This window comes from Bubalus kerabau, chromosome 2 (assembly GCF_029407905.1).
Source record: "Bubalus kerabau isolate K-KA32 ecotype Philippines breed swamp buffalo chromosome 2, PCC_UOA_SB_1v2, whole genome shotgun sequence".
NCBI classification, from domain to species: Eukaryota; Metazoa; Chordata; class Mammalia; order Artiodactyla; family Bovidae; genus Bubalus; species Bubalus kerabau.
This window is the reverse complement of record NC_073625.1, coordinates 40,971,915-40,994,122: the sequence shown is the minus strand read 5'-3', so window position 1 is coordinate 40,994,122 and position 22,208 is coordinate 40,971,915. Positions and strand designations below refer to the sequence as shown.

General features: G+C 38.4%; 1 long non-coding RNA gene across 1 annotated transcript; it reads right to left on the bottom strand.

Moving 5' to 3' along the window:
* Positions 1–501: 501 nt before the first annotated feature.
* Positions 502–2,562, bottom strand: LOC129644684 (uncharacterized). The gene is made up of 3 exons (XR_008710930.1): positions 2,499–2,562; positions 1,844–1,948; positions 502–875 (listed from the first exon to the last, which is right to left on the bottom strand). It is a non-coding gene; the product is annotated as an uncharacterized LOC129644684 (long non-coding RNA).
* Between the last annotated feature and the right edge of the window lie 19,646 nt (positions 2,563–22,208).

Here is a 22,208-nt window from a genome sequence, read left to right as displayed (position 1 = left end):
TGGCAACTCACTCCAGTATTCTAGCCTGGGAAAATCCCATGGACAGAGGAGTCTGGCATGCTACAGTCTAAAAGGTCACAAAGAGTAGGACACAACTTAGCGACTAAACAGCAACGATAAATGTTTATTGTGAGATTCACATATCTATATTAACATACCAAACTTAATTAATTGCTGGGTTGATGGGCATTTCAGTTGTGTTTCTTTTTTTCCTTTCCTTTATAAAAAAATGTTGCAATAAGTGTGTTTGGATTTTCTGGGAACGTATGACCAAAACACCATGGGACTGACTCCTTAACTTGTAGGATTTGATGTGAACTCCAGCAATTAGTGTCCGAGCTGAATTAAACTGTAGGACATCCAGTTGATGTCTCTAGGGTTGGAGAACTGTTAGTCGGTGTGAGGAAAATCCCATACATTTATATAGGGAGTGGACTGTAAAACAAACAAACAAAGCAGATGAGGGTAAAGTGTTGTATAGAAATAGATCGCAGTAGTAAAGGTACAAGCAGGTCACGCTCCCAAGTGAGGGATCCTGGCTTCATCCATGAGATGTGTTGTGACTTAGATTCAACTTTGCCCGCGTGCTTAGTCTCGACTCTTTGCAACCCCGAAGGCTGTAGCCCACCAGGCTCTTCTGCCCATGGAATTTTCCAGGAAAGATTACTGGAGGGGCTTGCCAGTCCCTCATCCAGAGGACCTTCCTGACCCAGGGATCGAATCAGAGTCTACTGCATTGGCAGGCGGATTCTTTAATGGCAAGTCACTTGGGAAGCCCAGGTTGATTTAGCTTGGGAGGTAAATTGCTTCTGTTGTAGCTATCTCTGAGAGCTCCTTGGAGATCTTTGGTTTGTCCATACAATTCATGGTCCTACCTAAAGGCAAAGGAATGCATACATGAACTCAAGGTTTCCAGGGTCTTAAATCTTATTACTTTAAAATTTTAATCTACACGTATGGTTAATGATAATTTAGAAAATAAAATTCTTTCTCTCTTCAGCAGAATTCAAACCTCTGTGTAGATGGATCTGCTCCTTTATTCTCAATGGGGGGATGTGTGTGCATTTGCTCCACATGAAAAATCCTTACTTCTGAATGGATTTTCTAAACACATTTTTTCAAGTTTTCTGAATATAGGTTCACAGCCAAAATAATTTTTATATTTCTTAAAGAATTTGTAAAATGCTAACAATTTCCCAAAACTTAACACTTGCAAATCTTTAGCTTATTGGGTCACTTTTAGATGTAATAAATTTATCTTGAGGTTGATTAAAATGTTATCTTCCTTATCAAATTCAACATATGTGCTCACTGAGGCTTCGGGGGTTGGTCACAAAGAATATTTTTGCCTTTTTTCTTTTCTCCCCATGAACCCATCCTCAAGTAAAATAAACCTAGAAATACATTTGTTCTGTTTACGGGGGACAAATGGAACAAGAGCCAACTCCTTACCCCAGGGGAGCAATGTCAGCATGGTGTAGCTATTCATTTGGACTAGCTAATTTCATTGGTTTCAAAACACCTGTGTGTTTCAGGACTGGCCTTTGTGATAATCCCTGGTTAGGTGACAAAGAAGGTACTTGGGTGGGGAGTTTGGTGTATTGTTGCTCAAATATAAGAAATAAAGGGAAGGTAGGAGAAAATGGGTAAGATGCTCTCAGATGATACTTAAAAGTAACATCCTCTTTAGATTCATAATACAAATTGTTCAAAACCTAACCAGCCCAAAGAATCATTCTTTCATACAACACCATCCATTTAACAAGGGTTTGTTGTATGTCTGCTATGGTCCTGGTCATGCATAAGCAAAATGAACAAACATTTATGATGTTAAGTACCTTACCTTCAAATAAAATTTATTGAATATTAAATGACTAATATGGGGGGTGGGGAGACAAGAATGTGGGACAGAGCTGAGAATCTCCTGATTTTCCACATAAGCCTTATGCTGAAAAGAAGAAAAAATACAGACTTTCTGTAAATGAATAGCCAGGGCAATAAAAAACTGAAAAAATGTATTTAGGACAGAGAAGATCTAAACTCTCAACATTTGCAAACCCTATCAGCAGATAACTTAGTATCAGGTGTTGGAAATGCATCATTAAAAAAGAAAATTTTACAATTACTGAGTACTTCTTATGCTGCAGACCATTTGTTAAGTATGTTCCAAACAGTAATTTGTTGAATGCTCACAAAACCCAGAAGTCTAGGCACCACCACCGCCCTCTTTTTATAGTGGAGAACAGGGAGGCATGAAGAAGAGAACTGATTTGTCCAAGACAGCTGCTGAGGTGTAAAAATTCTCTTAACCAGGAAATCCACTCCCAAGCAAACTTCTAACCAGCTTTTTGATTTTGATTTTTCTATGCATTTTCTCCTAACACTCATAACTAAAAAGCTGTCCTTAGCTGATCCACTGACAAAAAGAGACCATTAAGTAAATTCATCAGCTGCTTCTTTAGTGTTTTAGTTATCATAAAATCATTCCAATTACTTACCTATGCGATATCTCCATCCTCAAAGGATTGTGAGTTTGTGATTTAACACTACCAGCTTCTCCTTCCTCAAAGTCGCCTTCCTGTGTTGATCAGTCAAATCTTGATCTTCCTAACATTAAAAGATTAAGTAGGTATAAGTGTTTAATTGGGAAACATCAAAAGGTAAGTTTCTGAAGACTTTATTGTTCTCTCAACACCAGACTGACTTGAGTTAGGTGAACTCGTTTTCTTAAGGAAAAGCAAAAAAAGTACCTATTGGAATAAACAAAGTGTTTTCTTTTTGTTTGTCTTGTTAGTTTTTTTTTTTTTAAATACTTTTAAAACAGAGGCAGGATTAACCTAGTCTGTACCTTAGAAATAAAACTGTTGTCACCAACGACTTCTGATTTTACCTCCTTTCTGAGAGATGGCCTTGCATTCAGAATCTTTTTTTTCAAGTATAAAAATACACATATTTATTAAACTCAGACTTGGTGAATATGTATTGTTTCACAATTAAAATATCAAATTATATGTTAAGCATTTTTTTTTTATTTAAATTTATTTATTTTAATTGGAGGCTAATTGCTTTACAATATTGTATTGGTTTTGCCTTACACCAACATAAATCTTTTAATTGAATATGTGATCGGCTAGTCAGAACTAGTTATTCTATCACTCGTTTCTCTGACCCAGACACAAAGCACTTGTACACACATACACCACACATGCACAGAACTTTATTTGCTAACTTTCAGTTATCTGGAAGTAATGTCAGTTGCTTTCATCATGTATACTGTTGACTTCTAATGGAAGCTGGTTTAGGCATGCTACATTTTTTCAGTTACTTAAGCTTTTTATTTTAGTCATTTGTTTTATTTTTGTTATTCATTGTTTTATTTTTTCAGCTATTTTACAGTTAAGTAAAATGGAAATATTCACTGACTCAACCTGATCTGAATCTCTTTATCTTTACATTTATGATATTTTTAAATAGAAACTAATTTTAAGGCTTTAAAAAAATTTTTTTTGAAATCATTATAAACTCAGACGAAGCTTCAAAAATATTACACTGAGGTCTGAGTTCTCTTCACCCAGCCTCTGTTAATGGTAACACAGGAAGCAGAATTCAGCGTTTCATACGATCCATCATTTTACTGTTCTAGAAATGTCCTCCTCCTTTTCTGAGTTTGCTGTAAGTTATAAATACTGTACCTGAGGACTTATGTGTGACTATAACATTGTAATAAGAAACATTTTTAAAGCTATCTAATTAAAATATATCCTCCAGTTCTTCCAAATATAACCCTAATAAAGCTTTCTGGGTTGTAGACATCAAGGCTTTCACATGCACAGGACACTTTAAAAAGTAGAGCTTTTTAATTTTTTTCCTGAAAAGTAGTTTCCACATCAATGTACTTACTTTTTACTGAAGTGGAGAAGCTGTTTGTATGTGGCTGTAGATTGAGAAAGGTCTTTTGTGAGGTTGATTCTATTCAGTACAGAATAGTTGAGGGTGATGCCATGAGACAGAAAAAGAAGGTAGATCAAAATAAGATGGAGAGTAATTATGCACTGCTGCCGCCAACTCGCCTCAGTCGCGCCCGACTCTGTGCGACCCCACAGACGGCAGCTCACCAGGCTCCCCCGTCCCTGGGATTCTCCAGGCAAGAACACTGGAGTGGGTTGCCATTTCCTTCTCCAATGCGTGAAAGTGAAGTCACTTAGTCGTGTCCGACTCTAGCGACCCCATGGACTGTAACCCACCAGGCTTCTCCGTCCATGGGATCTTCCAAGCAAAAGTACTGGAGTGGGGTGCCATTGCCTTCTCTGAATTATGCACAGTTGCAACCAAAGAGATAACTAGTAGTTACCATAGAAAATGTAATTCAGCAATGTGGTTAACTGGGGGAGATTTGCCTTTAATAAAAAAAAAAGGAAAAGAAAAGAAACAAGAACTGTAATTAGTGATGGCTAGTGAGATGGGCAAGTCAGTTCTCATCATTGGTCCACGGATGTTCTCCTGGTTCAGAAGAGTTAAATCTGGACACTGACCCTGGGCAGGTGTGGCTTGACCTCACTTTCTCTGTTTATTAGTGATGAGAATTTGGGACAGTCGTTTAACTTCTCTACATTTTCTTGTTTTTCTCATCTGGAAAATGGGAACTGATATTTATTATCACTGGGTTTCATGGGTGTAAACTTATCTCCAAACTCATCATGTTATATGGACTAAATATGAACAAGTTTTCATCAATCATCCTCCATAAAACAACTCTTAAAAGAGAACCTCTGGGGTGGGTCTTTTGTGAGTACCAAGTGGCACAGTGAAAAACAGTCTTCAGTATAATTCATGGTGCAGAATAAGCCTCTCATAACCAAGGCGGTTGTCATCAGGAGCCTGAACATCTTGTAAAGCAAGTACTACTTCTAATCTGGATTCTGGTCTCAAAATCCTCTTGAAAATTACTCTAAGAGGATTTTGGTTGCTGTGAGTTATTTAAATGAGTGCTATGAAACAATGTGTCTGTTTAAATTCCATCATGTCTAACAGGAAAACGAATTACATATTCAGAGCCGGTGAGAGGAACAGGAGGTGGCTGAAAACACTGGGCTTCCGTAGCACCACTTACCCTGGGCTTCACATGCTCCCAGGTACCACGCAGCTCCCTTTTCTCAGATATCCATTTCTTCTCTCACAAGCAAGTGTTGTTTCACTATGATTGGGCTTTACAATGTAGCTGTGAACTGATATTAAGGGAATGCTTGGTTCCCTGGATATTTAATATCTATCTGAATTGTTAAAATTACCCTCACATCTCAGACACAATTTCTGTTGATTTTATTTTTTTGCATTCCCACCTTTGGTACTAGTAAATTCCTTTCTCTAGTCCCAAATGTGCATGAATTTTATATCTACTTGGGGATAGCTGTCAAAGTTTTCTAATGATCACACTTAAATACATGTTTTAAACTTCAATTTGAAAAAGAAATCAGGCCCCAAATTAGAGTGAACAGTATAATGAATCCCATATGCCTATTCCTGTGAATCAATTTCTTTCAAAATTTGGTTACATTTGATTCAAGTATCTAATTTTTTCTTTTACTGATTTGTCGATAATGTAATTTTAAAGCAAATCGGAGATATCACTTTCTTCTACCCCTATACATGACAACTTGCATCTCTAAACACGAAGCATTTTCTTGAAAAAACATAATGCAATCATTAAACTAATAAAGTTAAAAATAATTCTTTGTTGTCCATTCCATAATCACATTTTGTTGAGATTTATAATATTAAGCTATTTTAACATAGGTTTATTTGAATTTGTATGCAAACAAATACACCATAATAATAGAGCATTTTTTTCTAAATGAAAGATGAACTTCAAGATGAACAAGGTACCAGTAGAAAGTTGAGGATACACATATGGACTGGAAACTTTCTGTAAATTATGTGTATTTACAGTAGAAACTCCTCAGACTGTAATAGGAAACTCAGCCAGGAGGGGGAGTAAGCACCCAGGAGGTTTACTCACCATTTCTATTTGGGTTCTATCGTGCTTCCCTGGTGGCTCAGAGGTTAAAGCATCTGCCTCCAATGCGGGAGACCGGGGTTTGATCCTTGGGTTGGGAAGATCCCCTGGAGAAGGAAATGGTAACCCACTCCAGTATTCTTGCCTGGAGAATCCCCCAAGGAGAAGCCTGGTAGGCTACAGTCCATGGGGTCTCAAAGAGTCGGACACAACTGAGCACATCACGGATCTTCACCTTCTTCTATTGTGCTCAGTCCTGTCCAACTCTTTGTGGCCCTCTGCCAGGCTCCTCTGTCCATGTGGCATTCACTAAATTTGGGAGGGAGATAAAATATCCATTGGAGATAAGGCTTTTCAGGACTTTTAATGCCATAGTTCCTGTTGGTTAAAACTTAAAAAAAAAAAAAAAAAAATCAAAGAATGAAAACAGAAAATAAGCAGAAATAAATACTGACCATCAAGAAAATTGTTCATATTTGGGCTTAGTAAATTCATTAGGCATTATGCAAAGACTGTGGAAGTGAAGACAGAATGAAATTGAAGTCAGAAAGTCCAAATGACCACGACCATGTTGTGATTTAGCAACTGTGTTTAAAATTATAAAGTAACATGCATGGCCCTCTTGCCATTCACAATGGTGTTCTATGAATTTAACAAAATAAAAGAAAGTCATGTGAAAGTGTAAATAATTCATGGAAACAATTGATTTAATGCGAGATGTTTTCCTTTATTCAATTTCAAATATTTCCTTTATTCAATTATGAAGCTCTGAATACCTGTGAGGCACCAGGTGAGGCATTCTAAAGAAACTAACGGATAAATAAGATCACTTCCCAATAGTAAGCACACTAAGTATTTGAAATAAGGGGAGGAATGCTGGTTTACTTTTTGATATTTATATGCTAGGCTTTGGGGCTTTCCTCATGGCTAAATGATAAAGAATCCATTTGCAATGCAGGAGATTACCTGAAATGCAAGGAATGAGGGCTCAATGCCTGTGTCATGGATATGGAAATGAAACCCACCCAGTATTCTTGCCTGGGAATCCCATGGACAGAGGAGTCTGGCAGGCTATATATAGTCCATGGGATCGAAAGAGACACGATTTAGGAACTAAATCACCACCACCACCATTATGCTAGGCCATGGGCTGCTGAACTTCTGCTACATTTTCTCTTTCATAAAATTGGGGAAGTTTTATTTTCATGGAAATTAATATGGTTAGAACATATACATTTTGTAAAAACAGTAAGTCACCCTGAAACAATACCTTATAAAGTTTAACAATTTGGTCTATGCAAGCATTAACATATAAAGAGCTTTTTAAAATAAATATTCAAATAAAATGAAAAATAAGTATTATCTAAAGAGTTTTAATGATCGTACTCATGTGACTGTCCTGTGTAATTTGGGAAATATAATCTTTATTAGGATCCTGCAAGCATAATGTTATTTATTAATTAAAATTATGCTCCTATAGAGATATATAGTAAAACATTAAATTTCTGATAGTTTCTTTATTTCAAAATGAACATTTATTCTCAGAGTTTAAAATCTGCTTTGATCATCTATTAAGGATTAATTTATTGCTTGATCTGTCATTTCCAGAACTAACCAAAGTAATTTAAGGGTTAATAGAAAAAAATTTAGAGAATATAATTTTAAATGCAAATATTGTTTTTTGCCTTATCAAATTACTAGCTTCTATGCTTCTTGTAAAAAAGGAAAAAAGTCATGTTTATCAAAATCCTAATGGTTGTTAAATCCCATTGGTGCCAAATAAAAAAGAAACACTTCTGCTAAGATACTTGTCTAAGTTTCTTAGATTTTTTCTTTTTTACAAAAGTTGATCTAATTTTTTTATTGTTCTTCTGATCTCAAACAATGAAACTCAACATGTTTTCTAGGTTGACTGACATTCAAAATCCTAAGTCTTTTTGTTAACAAGACATTTTGAGAATAAGCAACAATGCAAATAGTTTTGAAACAATCATGTTGTAACGAATAGAGGAAAGAGTATTATAACAAGACAGTTCTCATAAATGGCATATAATTTAAATAACCACGGTGGATCAAGTGCTATTATTATTCATGGAAAGTTCTATAAATCCTTAAAGAACAGTTTAAATGCTGTTAACATCTGTGTTTTGGGTTATGATTCACCTAGTAATAATTCATTACAACCTATGTGAAACCTAGATGTTCAATGACTGGACAGGACTTGGATTCTACCTTGTTATGTTCAAAGACATGGGAACAATCAGTAGTTGAATTTACACAGAGAACAAAGTACACTGTAATATACTCTTTCTCCCAAGAGAGTTATTGCTATGCAGTATGCAAACAGAAAGTGAAAGTGAAGTCACTCAGTCGTGTCCGACTCTTTGCAAACCCATGGACTGTAGCCTACCAGGCTCCTCCGTCCATGGGATTCTCCAGACAAAAGTACTGGAGTGGGTTGCCATTTCTTTCTCCAGGGGATTTTCCCCACCCAGGGATCAAACCCAGGTCTCCCGCATTCCAGGCAGATGCTTTAACTCTGAGCCACCAGGGAAGCCAATGTTTGAGTCTTCCCTGGTGGCTCAGTGGTAAAGAATCCTCCTGTCAATGCAGGAAATATAAGAGACTCAGGTTCAATCCCTGGTCGGAAAGATCCCCTGGAGAAGGAAATGGCCACCCATTCCAGTATTCTTGCCTGGGAGACCTCATGGACAGAGGAACCTGGTGGGTTACAGTCCATGGAGTAGAAAGGAGTCAGACACAACTCAGCAACTAAACAACAGTAACAATAAATGTTTATTGTAAGCTTTGTGAGAGCCTGGGTTTGCTTTTGTTCAGTGCCCTTCCTGGATAGAACGGTATCTGGTATCTACTGAGTATTAATAGCTGTTGTAGATATTTCTTGAAAAGAATGGATTTGGTCATCCATGAATAGGTGGCCAGTAATTGAGATGGAGAGAATTCAAGTCTGTCAAGATACTTTTGGTGTGGAATTGCCAGGATTGTTGGTGGATATTTGGAGGAGAAAGCCAAGTAAAAATGAATTAAAGAAGATTCCTAACACATGACTTTTCTGACCAGGTTGATAGTCACATAGTTTGGGGTAGAAGTTAATATGCTTGGTTAAAGGAAAAAAGTATTAATAGCATATCAAGCAAAAGGTAATTAGGAAGTAACATATGTACATCTGGAGCCAAAGACAAGGTTCTGATTGACATTACAAATTTGAAAAGGTGATGCCTAGAAGTAGAAAGCTGAGTCCAAAAGGACTGATGGAATCTCCTAAGAGTGAGGGTCAATAAAAGGACAAAAGGGGCACCTCTCACTACTGGGAGCCTGATGGATTTGAACAAAGAAAAGGAAACTGGAGGAGCTGCCAGGAGAAATGCCAGACCTACCTTCAACATTCAGGGGCACCTTGACTGTTCACCACATATAACTCAACATCTAGTAGACAAAACAGATTAACATGTCAGAAGAGGGAGTTGCCACAAAGACCCTCAGCCAAGTAAAAATAAATGTAAATGCATCATCAACAAAGAAGAACAGCTGTAGAGAACTCTTGATGTTTCATGTGAAAAGTGAAGTGAAATTCGCTCAGTCATGTCCAACTCTTTGTGACCCCATGGACTATGCAGTCTATGGAATTCTCCAGGCCACAATACTGGAGTGGGTAACCGTTCCTTTCTCCAGGGAATCTTCCCAATCCAGGGACTGAAACCAGGTCTCCCACATTGCAGGCAGAGTCTTTACCAGCTAAGCCACCAGGGAAGCCCAAGATACTGGAGTGGGTAGCTTATTCCTTCTCCAGCAGATTTTCCCAACCCAGGAATTGAACCAGGGTCTCCTGCATTGCAGGTGGATTCTTTACCAGCTGAGCTCATACTTGATATTAATTGTAGGGACCTGATATGGGTCTCCCCCAAGAGGTCTTTGTTACAAAATAACTCCAACAGAAGAAGGAGTTTTCTGTGTCCGGCCATATGCTATTGCCTACTTAGTTCTTTTCTATAATAGCATTAACCCCAAGCCCTGAGATATGGCCTCTATTAAATGCTTTCACATTAAGAGTCAGAATCACCCCACTGAAGTCACAAAATCTTAGTCTCTACATCTATATGGGGAAATAAATGGCAACCCTCTCCAGTATTCTGGCCTGGAGAATTCAAAAAACAAGGAGCCTGGTGGGCTATAGTCCATGGGGTCGCAAAGAGTTGGACATGACTGAGGGACTATCACTCATTCCACATCTGAAAAATCAGCCTCCTTCATTTGATCCTGCAGAATTCTGTGAGGTTTACAATAGCTAGCATATTACACAGCACTCCATAAGATCCCAATAAACACTATTCAAATATCTTAAAGTTTTTAAGTTTGCATGTCCCACAGTTCAAAGAACACCTGTCTTTGAGCTTAATACATGATTTGGCTTAAAGAGGACTTTATGTTTTATACTGTTTTTTAAATTTAAGGTACTTTTTTTCAATTGGTTGCACCTTCTTTGAAATAAAATATGATCTGGATGTCTCTCCTACAATTTGATAAACTTGGAAACTAAGTTTCTAGAAATTGTCTTGGAAAATAAAAAGTGTCCTATGTAGGATTTTCAATGGCGTGGGGTGTTGGAACTCTACATTTGATACTGTTCATCTGAGTATAAAGATAAACATGAATAAAAGTACTAAGAATATCCCAGCGCTATGTATGTGATAACCATCTAGAGACTGAATCAGATTGTGGATGTTCTTTATTTGGGTAAGCTAAGCTAAGAAAGGACCATTACATTCTCTCCATCAATATTACTTAACTCAGTTCTTCATAAATAGCATTCACTATGTCAGTGAACTGAAAGCGGGGATATAATCATATATTTATTTTCACTAATCCTTAACTACAATTTAGCATCTCTTTTACTTATGTAGACAGCAAACCACAATAAGTATTAACAGTAAATTTGTGTATTACCCATAAATATCACAATGATTTTCATATCATTGCATAGATAATTCTGTATGTTTACATTCAAAATTGCTCTGAAATTATGGTATTATTCTCAGGCTATTTATTTAAATTGAGATTTCATAACCTGAGTGATTATGGGTAAGTTGGGTCATGATTTCTGCTTTGAAAATTAAAGAACAAAAATACAAACTGTAGTTACATATTTTATACACAGGCAAAGTTCAGCTACTTTGCTCTCAGGTTAAAGTTTGCAAACCAGGAAATACTTCTTGGATGGGATGCTGAAGCCAAGACCACACCAACAAGCACTTCCAGGTCAAGTTTGTCCTTTGCTCTCAGAGAAAAACAACTCCTCCCATTGTATTTGTCTCAGCTTGAAACCGCAGGTCCATTACTGTGGCTGTCTATCCCTCACCCCTACGGAATTATCCAAGGTCTACTGGGCAAAGCCTACATGGAACTGTGCTCTGAACTTTATGTCAGACTGTAATGGAGTACCAGAATAAACAACAGATATGCAATTTAAAATGTTTACTACAGTTGATAACTTAGGGAATAATTCATTAATTAGCATTCCCCTCACCCAAGGGATAAAAAGCAAATGAAACGACAGCATTCACATTTTCAAAATGGACCAAAACATATTCAGGAGAATTTGTTAAGGAAGAAAAATACACACAGACACACACACACACACACACACACACACACACACACACACTATACCACTAGTAGCAATGAAGAAAAAGTGTTGAGAGTGAATGATCTTTTCACACTGAACATAATATTTAAGTGTCATTATCTTGGCTTCAGAGCACAGACCAGCCTAACCACTGTTTCTCCACCATCTACAACCCAAACCAGTTTTTACGAACATAAAATTGAACATTTTCCCCTCCCAGTTGAATGCCATCAACTTGCACAAAGATACCTACTAGCCAAGACTATTTTAATACTGGTATTTTTGTATGTAAACAATTTAATTTCTTACCTTCCAAATCCACATTATAAAATCAAACAAGAGTAGGAAACTTTTTTTTTTTTTTTATGTTCCCTGCACTCCACTAACTCCAACAATGCCCAGATCAAGAAGCACTGTTCTGAAAAGACATAGACACAGTGCCAGCAATGGTGAGGTTGGTGGGACCCCAACAGGGAACACAAGGGAGGTTGTGATAAAGGATAGCAAATACAGACACATCTTCTCCAGGGGATTTTCTTCATAGCTCTAAGTCAAGGACATCGACAAGGCATCTCAAAGCGACTGGTTACAAATGTGTAATTAGGTGAAACTGTAGCTTGTCATGTTGTGGAGAAAGAAGGGAGAAGACTGAAACTGACTACTTTTACAGGTTTACAGGAGATACTAGGGTATTGTCATCTCCAAATAAAAGTTATTATCTATGTAGATATCTATATAATTATGTACAATTAAATATATACAGTCATTCTGTTTCTGTGTGCTAAGTCACTTCAGTCAGGTCCCACTGTTTGCAACCCAATGGACTATAGCCCACCAGGCTCCTCTGTCCATGGATTCTCCAGGCAAGAACACTGCAATGGGTTGCCATGCCCTCCTCCAAGAGATCTTCTTAACCCAGGGATGGAACCTGGGTCTCTTATGTCTTCTGCATTAGCAGGCAGATTCTTTACCACTAAAGACACCTGGAAAGCCCCAATATATATAATTATTTATAATTAGAAATTACATAACACAAACATTTCACAATGCTGAAAAGAATTACTCAGATATTGTTTAGATCTTTCCGTGCTTGGCTCTCCTGAAAAATAAAAAAAACTATTTAGTCATTGTGACTAAAAACTGATAGGCAGCATACTGTCTCAAAATCCATCAAGTGCTGTAGAATTTAAGTATAGAGCTTTATATGTGGGGCCACCCAAGACAGATGGGGTATGGTAGAGTTCTGACAGACTGTGGTCCACTGGAGAAGGGAATGGCAAACTACTTCAGTATTCTTGCCTTGAGAACCCCATGAACAGTATGAAAAGGCAAAAAGATAGGACACTGAAAGAGGAACTCCTCAGGTCAGTAGGTGCCCAATGCTACTGGAGATCAGTGGGGAAATAACTCCAGAAAGAATGAAGGGATGGAGCCAAAGCAAAAACAACACCCAGTTATGGATGTGACTGGTGATAGAAGCAAGGTCTGATGCTGTAAAGAGCAATATTGCATAGGAACCTGGAATGTTAGGTCCATGAATCAAGGCAAATTGAAAGTGGTCAAACAGGAGATGTCAAGAATGAACATTGACATCCAGGAATCAGCGAACTAAGATAGACTGGAATGGGTGAATTTAACTCAGATGACCATTATATCTACTACTGCAGGCAGGAATCCCTTAGAAGAAACGGAGTAGCCATCATAGTTAACAAAAGAGTCCAAAATGCAGTACTTGGATGCAGGCTCAAGAACGATAGAACGATCTCTGTTCATTTCCAAGGCAAACCATTCAATATTACAGTAATCCAAGTCTATGCCCCAACCAGGAATGCTGAAGAAGCTGAAGTTGAATGGTTCTAAGAAGACCTACAAGACCTTTTAGAACTAACACCCAAAAAAGATGTCATTTTAATTATAGGGAACTGGAATTAAAAAGTAGAAAGTCAAGAAACACCTGAGGTAACAGGCAAATTTGGCCTTGGAGTACAGAATGAAGCAGGGCAAAGGCTAATAGATTTTTGCTAAGAGAATGCACTGATCATGGCAAACTTCCTCTTCCAACAACACAAGAGAACACTCTACACATCACCAAATGGCTAACTCCAAAATCAGATTGCTTATATTCTTTGCAGCCAAAGATGGAGAAGCTCTATAGAGTCAGCAAAAACAAGACCGGGAGCTGACTGTGGCTCAGATCATGAATTCCCTATTGCCAAATTCAGACTTAAATTGAAGAAAGTGGGGAAAACCACTAGACCATTTAGGTATGACCTAAATCAAATCCTTTATTATTATACAGTGGAAGTGAGAAATAGATTTAAAGGAATAGATTTGATAGACAGAGTACCTAATGAACTATGGATAGAGGTTCGTGACATTGTACAGGAAACAGGGAGCAAAACCATCCCCCAAAAAAGAAATGCAAAAAAGCAAAACGGCTGTCTGAAGAGGCCTTACAAATAGCTGTGAAAAGGACAGAAGTGAAAAACAAAGGAGACAAGTAAAGATACATCCATTTGAATGCAGAGTTCCAAAAGCAAAATGGCTGTCTGAAGAGGCCTTACAAATAGCTGTGAAAAGAAGAGAAGTGAAAAGCAAAGGAGAAAAGAAAGGTACACCCATTTGAATACAGAGTTCCAAAGAATAGCAAGAGGAGATAAGAAAGCCTTCCTCAGCAATCAGTGCAAAGAAATAGAGAAAAATAATAGAATGGGAAAGACTAGAGATCTTTTCAAGAAAATTAGAGATGCCACGGACTATTTCATGCAAAGATGGGCACAATAAAGGACAGAAATGGTATGGACCTAACAGAAGCAGAAGATATTAAGAATAGGTGGCAAGAACACACAGAAGAACTATACAAAAAAGATCTTCAAGACCCAGATAATCAAGATGCTGTGATCACTCACCTAGAGCCAGACATCCTGGAACGTGAAGCCAAGTGGGCCTTAGGAAGCATAACTACGAACAAAGCTAGTGGAGGTGATGGAATTCTAGTTGAGCTATTTCAAATCCTAAAAGATGATCCTGTGAAAGTGCTGCACTCATTATGCCAGCAAATTTGGAATAGTCAGCAGTGTCCATGGGACTGGAAAAGGTCAGTTTTCATTCCAATCCCAAAGAAAGGCAATGCCAAAGAATGCTCAAACTACCACACAATTGCACTCATCTCACATGCTAGCAAAGTAATGCACAAACTTCTCCAAACCAGGCTTCAGCAATACGTGAACCGTGAACTTCCAGATGTTCAAGCTGGATTTAGAAAAGGCAGAGGAACCAGAGATTAAATTGCAAACATCCACTGGATCATGGAAAAAGCAAGAGAGTTCCAGAAAAACATCTATTTCTGCTTTATTGACTATGCCAAAGCCTTTGAATGTATGGATCACAATAAAGCATGGAAAATTTTGAAAGAGATGGGAATACCAAACCACCTGACCTGCCTCTTGAGAAACCTATATGCAGATCAGGAAGCAACAGTTAGAACTGGACATGGAACAACAGACTGGTTCCAAATAGGAAAAGGAATACGTCAGGCTGTTTATTGTCACCCTGCTTATTTAACTTATATGCAGAGTACATCATGAGAAATGCTGGGCTGGAAGAAGTACAAGCTGGAATCAAGATTGCCAGGAGAAATATCAATAACCTCAGATGACATCACCCTTATGGCAGAAACCTCAGATAACACCACCCTTATGGCAGAAAGTGAAGACGAACTAAAGAGCCTCTTGATGAAAGTGAAAGAGGAGAGTGAAACAGTTGGCTTAAAGCTCAACATTCAGAAAACTAAGATCATGGCATCCGGTCCCATCACTTCATGGAAAATAGATGGGGAAACAGTGGAAATAGTGGCTGACTTTATTTTTCTGGGCTCCAAAATCACTGCAGATGGTGACTGCAGCCATGAAATTAACAGACGCTTACTCCTTGGAACGAAAGTTATGACCAACCTAGACAGCATATTAAAAAGCAGAGACATTACTTTGCCAACAAAGGTCCGTCTAGTCAAGGCTATGGTTTTTCCAGTTCAGTTCAGTTCAGTTCAGTTGCTCAGTCATATCCGACTCTTTGCGACCCCATGAATTGCAGTACACCAGGCCTCCCTGTCTATCACCAAATCCTGGAGTTCACTCAAACTCACGTCCATCGAGTCAGTGATGCCATCCAGCCATCTCATCCTCTGTTGTCCCCTTCTCCTCCTGCCCCCATTCCCTCCCAGCATCAGAGTCTTTTCCAATGAGTCAACTCTTCGCATGAGATGGCGAAAGTACTGCAGTTTCAGCTTTAGCATCAGTCCTTCCAAAGAACACCCAGGACTGATCTCCTTTAGAATGGACTGGTTGGATCTTCTTGCAGTCCAAGGGACTCTCAGAGTCTTCTCCAACACCACAGTTCAAAAGCATCAATTCTCTGGTGATCAGCTTTCTTCACAGTCCAACTCTCACATCCATACATGACCACTGGAAAAACCATAGCCTTGACTAGACGGACCTTTGTTGACAAAGTAATGTCTTTGCTTTTGAATATGCTGTCTAGGTTGGTCATAACTTTCCTTTCAAGGTATAAGCGTCTTTTAATTTCATGGCTGCAGTCACCATCTGCAGTGATTTTGGAGCCCAGAAAAATAAAGTCTGACACTGTTTCCACTGTTTTCCCATCTATTTCCCATGAAGTGATGGGACCGGATGCCATGATCTTAGTTTTCTGAATGTTGAGCTTTAAGCCAACTGTTTAACTCTCCTCTTTCAATTTCATCAAGAGGCTTTTTAGTTCCTCTTCACTTTCTGCCATAAGGGTGGTGTCATTTGCATATCTGAGGTTATTGATATTTCTCCTGGCAATCTTGATTCCAGCTTGTGCTTATTCCAGTCCAGCATTTCTCATGATGTACTCTGCACATAAGTTAAATAAGCAGGGTGACAATAATCAGCCTTGACATATTCCTTTTCCTATTTGGAACCAGTCTGTTGTTCCATGTCCAGTTCTAACTGTTGCTTCCTGACCTGCATATAGGTTTCTCAAGGGGCAGTCAAGTAGTTTGGTATTCCCATCTCTTTCAGAATTTTCCACAGTTTATTGTGATCCACATAGTCAAAGGCTTTGGCATAGTCAATAAAGCAGAAATAGATGTTTTCCTGGAACTCTCTTACTTTTTTGATGATCCAGCAGATGTTGGACTATAAAGAAAGCTGAGGGCTGAAGAATTGATGCATTTGAACTGTGGTGTTGGAGAAGACTCTTGAGAGTCTTGGACTGCAAGGAGATCCAACCAGTCCATCCTAAAGGAGATCAGTCCTGGGTGTTCATTGGAAGGACTGATGTTGAAGGTGAAACTCCAGTACTTTGGCCATCTGATGCGAAGAACTGATTCATTTGAAAAGGCCTTGATGCTGGAAAAGATTGAGGGCAGGAGGAGAAGGGGATGACAGAGACTGAGATGGTTGGATGGCATCACTGACTCAATGGTGAAGAGTTTGGGTAGACTCTGGGATTTGGTGATGGACAGGGCGGCCTGGTGTGCTGCAGTCCATGGGGTCACAAAGAGTCAGACACAACTGAGAGACTGAACTGAAGTGAACTGAGAGCTTTATATACAACATTTCTGGCTTGCTATAAAATAAAAAATCAAAGGAAATAGAACTTTCTTTATTAACAAGAGTGAAGATAGATGTTAATGTGAACTAAAGAATTATAAGCTAGAAAGGAAATCGGCCCTCAAGTTTTTAATCCATGCACTTAGATTTTAAATTTTTGTAAAATCCCATCTGTGTTTATAGTCTTATTACTAGGAGGAGTTAATCTTAAATAGTAATTATGGAACACTTCTCTAATTGAAAGCTGCCTACATTTCTTTTGTGACTTAAAAACAAACAAAATGATATGTCCTTTGTCTTCCATTTTCCTTCAAAAAATTTTTTTTTCAATAAAAATACTCCATCCAGTTGTTATCTTCCAATGGCTTTAGTCTTCCTTCAGGCCCTGCATTTGCTTTGTGAGGAAAGTAATCTAATATTTTCAACATTTTAACTAATCAGTACTGTTGATTTGGTTTTAGTAAGTGTTCCATTATGCTGAAAGTGTTGAAAATTATGCTAATATCATTTTAGGTTGTATTTTGGACTTAAGCTAAGAATTCTAGGAAAGGGTTTCTTTTTTTCTATCTTCAGTATCAATTCTCTATCATATGTATGTAAATTTCAAAAACATACTCCTTTCAATTCTTCATGGTTTGATCCAAGTACCAGTATGATGTAATTATCATAAATTTTAAGAGATTCTTTATATTCAAGGTAGTCATTAAACACTATAAACAGTTTGTTTTGTTACCTTCTTTTGGAGGGTGGTGTTTCTGAAAAACATGTTTTATTATTATTTAACAACTAAGATAGAAATCAAACAAGTGCTGTAAGAATTCTTCTAATCTTTAAGTACAAAATGGCTTTGACTCATATTTTTTCAGGTTTGTTGAATTCATTTTCTTATGTTAGAGGGTCCTTTTCCTGAGGAATGTTAGCTTCACAAGGCAGGATGTTATCTAATTCACTCAGGATGGGTCTAAAGCACTCAGAACAGTGCCTGGAACATCGCAAACACTGTTTATTGGTTGCCTGTCTGATGTTCTGAATGAACAGAATTGAAACACAAAGCGAAACCAAAGGACAGGAAGGACAGAACACATCCACTTTGTAACTGACTAATCTTATGTAGGCCCTCCAATATTTAGTAACGTCTCCAGTAAACTCTGAGTCACTCTTGAGTCTTGCTAGCAAAGACCAACCTAGGAAAGTTGAGAGTATGTATCTTTTAATGAAATGAGACATGTTCATTAAAAATTGAATTTCAGTCATGTCTAGACTGGGAATCGATTCTATATTTCAAGCCAGGTAAAGAATGGCTTATTTAAAAGTGACCAAAGTATGTTTAGTCAGATGACTCTCTTCTGAGATCTGGTTTCCTCAAAATTTGCAAGAAACAATGAATAACTTAGTATGTCTTTACACTGATGGTTGAGACTTGCCATGGCCTTGACTGTACACTCTTTGAAGAGAGAAGGTTTACCACATTTAAAAGGGTAACAGTTACATCATCACAACACGTTGCCCTCCATATTAGCAAGCACACAAAGCTTTCTCCTATATTAAGGAACAAAACAAAATCAGCACAACTTGAATTATTGAATATACATTCTGTAAACATTTTTAAAAGTTCTGTCTCTCTCTCTTTTTTAATTTCTAGCAAACCTACTTCATCTTCTGTGCATTTCACTTTGCCCCTTGGTGCTGAAGTCCTCAGCTGTGCTCATTCATTTCTCAGCAACAGTCACCTCACTGTTGATGAAAATATTCCTTAACTCCATTTTAATTTTCACTTAAAACCTGCTTTTCCTACCAATAGACTGTGGCCACAATTTGTTTTGGTCATTTTACCAACCTGAATTTTATTTTTGAACTTAAAAATCTCCTTGGTTCCTGTGCATTTTTGCCTTTTCTTTTCCTTTCTTCCTATCTTTAAATTCACTTGCATTAATATTTAAATGCTTTGAATGGATGTTTATTGATTAAAATGGCTACTCTTGCAAAAAAAAAAAAGAAGAAAAAAGCTTTATCCCAAACCATGACTGACTGTAAGCAATTTATCAAAAGCTGCCAATTGACCTGATTTTCCTCCCTTTTTACAGAAGGAGTAGGGTGGTGGGCATCTGTTCAGCTTCCCTGAAAAGCCTCTGGGTGGATGCCACTTCAATACCTTTCTTCTTTATAAATCAAGCACCATGAATGATATTAGGCAATATCATAATATTTGTCACTGATGTGTATAAATCTCTTTTTAAGTATTGGTAGGTTGTCTATTTTTAAAAGTGTTTAAAATGTTTTAGTCAGAGAAAGGGAAAAAGGAATTTTGGAAGCATTGATACAAAAAACTTTTGAATATATCTAGCATATTATGTCAGATAAGGCAATGGCACCCCACTCCAGTACTCTTGCCTGGAAAATCCCATGGACAGAGGAGCCTGGTAGGCTGCAGTCCATGGGGTCACAAGAGTCGGACACGACTGAGTGACTTCACTTTCACTTTTTACTTTCATGCATTGGAGAAGGAAATGGCAACCAATCCCAGGGACAGGGGAGCCTGGTGGGCTGCCGTCTATGGGGGTGCACAGAGTCGGACACGACTGAAGCAACTTAGCAGCAGCAGCAGCAGCAGCGTACTATGTGGTCATGTATGGATGTGAGAGTTGGACTGTGAAGAAGGCTGAGCGCCGAAGAACTGATGCTTTTGAACTGTGGTGTTGGAGAAGACTCTTGAGAGTCCCTTGGACTGCAAGGAGATCCAACCAGTCCATTCTGAAGGAGATCAGCCCTGGGATTTCTTTGGAAGGAATGATGCTAAAGTTGAAACTCCAGTACTTTGGCCACCTCATGCGAAGAGTTGACTCATTGGAAAAGATTCTGATGCTGGGAGGGATTGGGGGCAGGAGGAGAAGGGGATGACAGAGGATGAGATGGCTGGATGGCATCACTGAATCGATGGACGTGAGCCTGAGTGAACTCCGGGAGTTAGTGATGGACAGGGAGGCCTGGCGTGCTGCAATTCATGGGGTTGCAAAGAGTTGGACATGACTGAGTGACTGAACTGAACTGAACTGAGCAGACTATGTAAAATACTTTCTATATATCATACACCATAGTTGATATCTGCCAGAGATATATAGTATATAATACATAAATCCACTATATATATATATGTATTATATGTTCTATTATATATCTAAAAGCATAATGTATATATGGAAGAAACATGGATTCCAACAAAAGTCAATATGTATCACTGCTTAAATCATTTCCAAGGTTCATGCAGATTAAAATAAAATTCTTACTATATATCTAAAATGCCTTTATATTACTCAACCATAGAAAAGAATTAAGTAATACCATTTGCAGCAACATGAATGGACCTAGAGATTATCACCTTAAATGAAGTAAGTCAAGTAGTGACTGACTTACTCCTTGGTGGCTCACACAGTAAAGAATCTGCCTGCAGTTCAGGAGACCTAGGTTCAAGCCCTGGGCCAGGAAGGTGCCCTGGAGAAGGGAACGGCAACTCACTCCAGTATTCTTGCCTGGAGAATTCCACAGACAAAGGAGTTTGGCGGGCTACAGTTCATGGGCTTGCAAAGAGTTGGACGTGACTGAGCTACTAACATTTTCACTTTTCACTTTTGCATCACTTAATATGGATGATACAAAATGATACAAACAAATTTACTTATGAAACAGAAAACAAACTTTTGGTTACCACAGGGCTTCCCTTTGGGGTTGAAAGATAAGTTAGAAGTTTGGGATTAAGAAATATAGACTATTGGAATGAGATAGAGAACCCAGAGACAAACCCATGCACTTAAGGCTACCTTATTTTTGACAAAGGACGCAAGAATATACAATGGGGCAAAGAAAGCCTCTTCAATAAGTGGCACTGGGAAAACTGGACACATATGTGCAAAAGAATGAAATTAGATCACTACCTAATGCCATACACAAAGATAAACTCAAAATGGATTAAAGACCTAGATATAAGATCATTAAACTCTTAGAGGAGAACATAGGCAGAACACTCGATGACATAAATCAAAGCAAGATCTTCTATGACCCACCTCCTAGAGTAATGGAAATAAAAACAAAAATAAACAAGTGGGATTAAACTTCAGATCAGATCAGATCAGTCACTCAGTCCTGTCCGACTCTTTGCGACCCCATGAATCGCAGCACGCCAGGCCTCCCTGTCCATCACCAACTCCCGGAGTTCACTGAGACGTCCATCGAGTCAGTGATTCCATCCAGCCATCTCATCCTCTGTCGTCCCCTTCTCCTCCTGCCCCCAATCCCTCTCAGCATCAGAGTCTTTTACAATGATCCAACGCTTCGCATGAGGTGGCCAAAGTACTGGAGTTTCAGCTTTAGCATCATTCCTTCCAAAGAAATCCCAGGGCTGATCTCCTTCAGAATGGACTGGTTGGATCTCCTTGCAGTCCAAGGGACTCTCAAGAGTCTTCTCCAACACAACAGTTCAAAAGCATCAGTTCTTCAGCGCTCAGCCTTATTCACAGTCCAACTCTCACATCCATACATGACCACAGGAAAAACCACAGCCTGGACTAGACGAACCTTTGTTGGCAAAGTAATGTCTCTGCTTTTGAATATGCTATCTAGGTTGGTCATAACTTTCCTTCCAAGGAGTAAGCATCTTTTAATTTCATGGCTGCAGTCACCATCTGCAGTGATTTTGGAGCCCAGAAAAATAAAGTCTGACACTGTTTCCACTGTTTCCCCATCGATTTCCCACGAAGTGGTGGGACCAGATGCCATGATCTTCGTTTTCTGAATGTTGAGCTTTAAGCCAACTTTTTCACTCTCCACTTTCACTTTCATCCAGAGGCTCTTTAGTTCCTCTTCACTTTCTGCCATAAGAGTGGTATCATCTGCATATCTGAGGTTATTGATATTTCTCCTGGCAATCTTGATTCCAGCTTATGTTTCTTCCAGTCCAGCA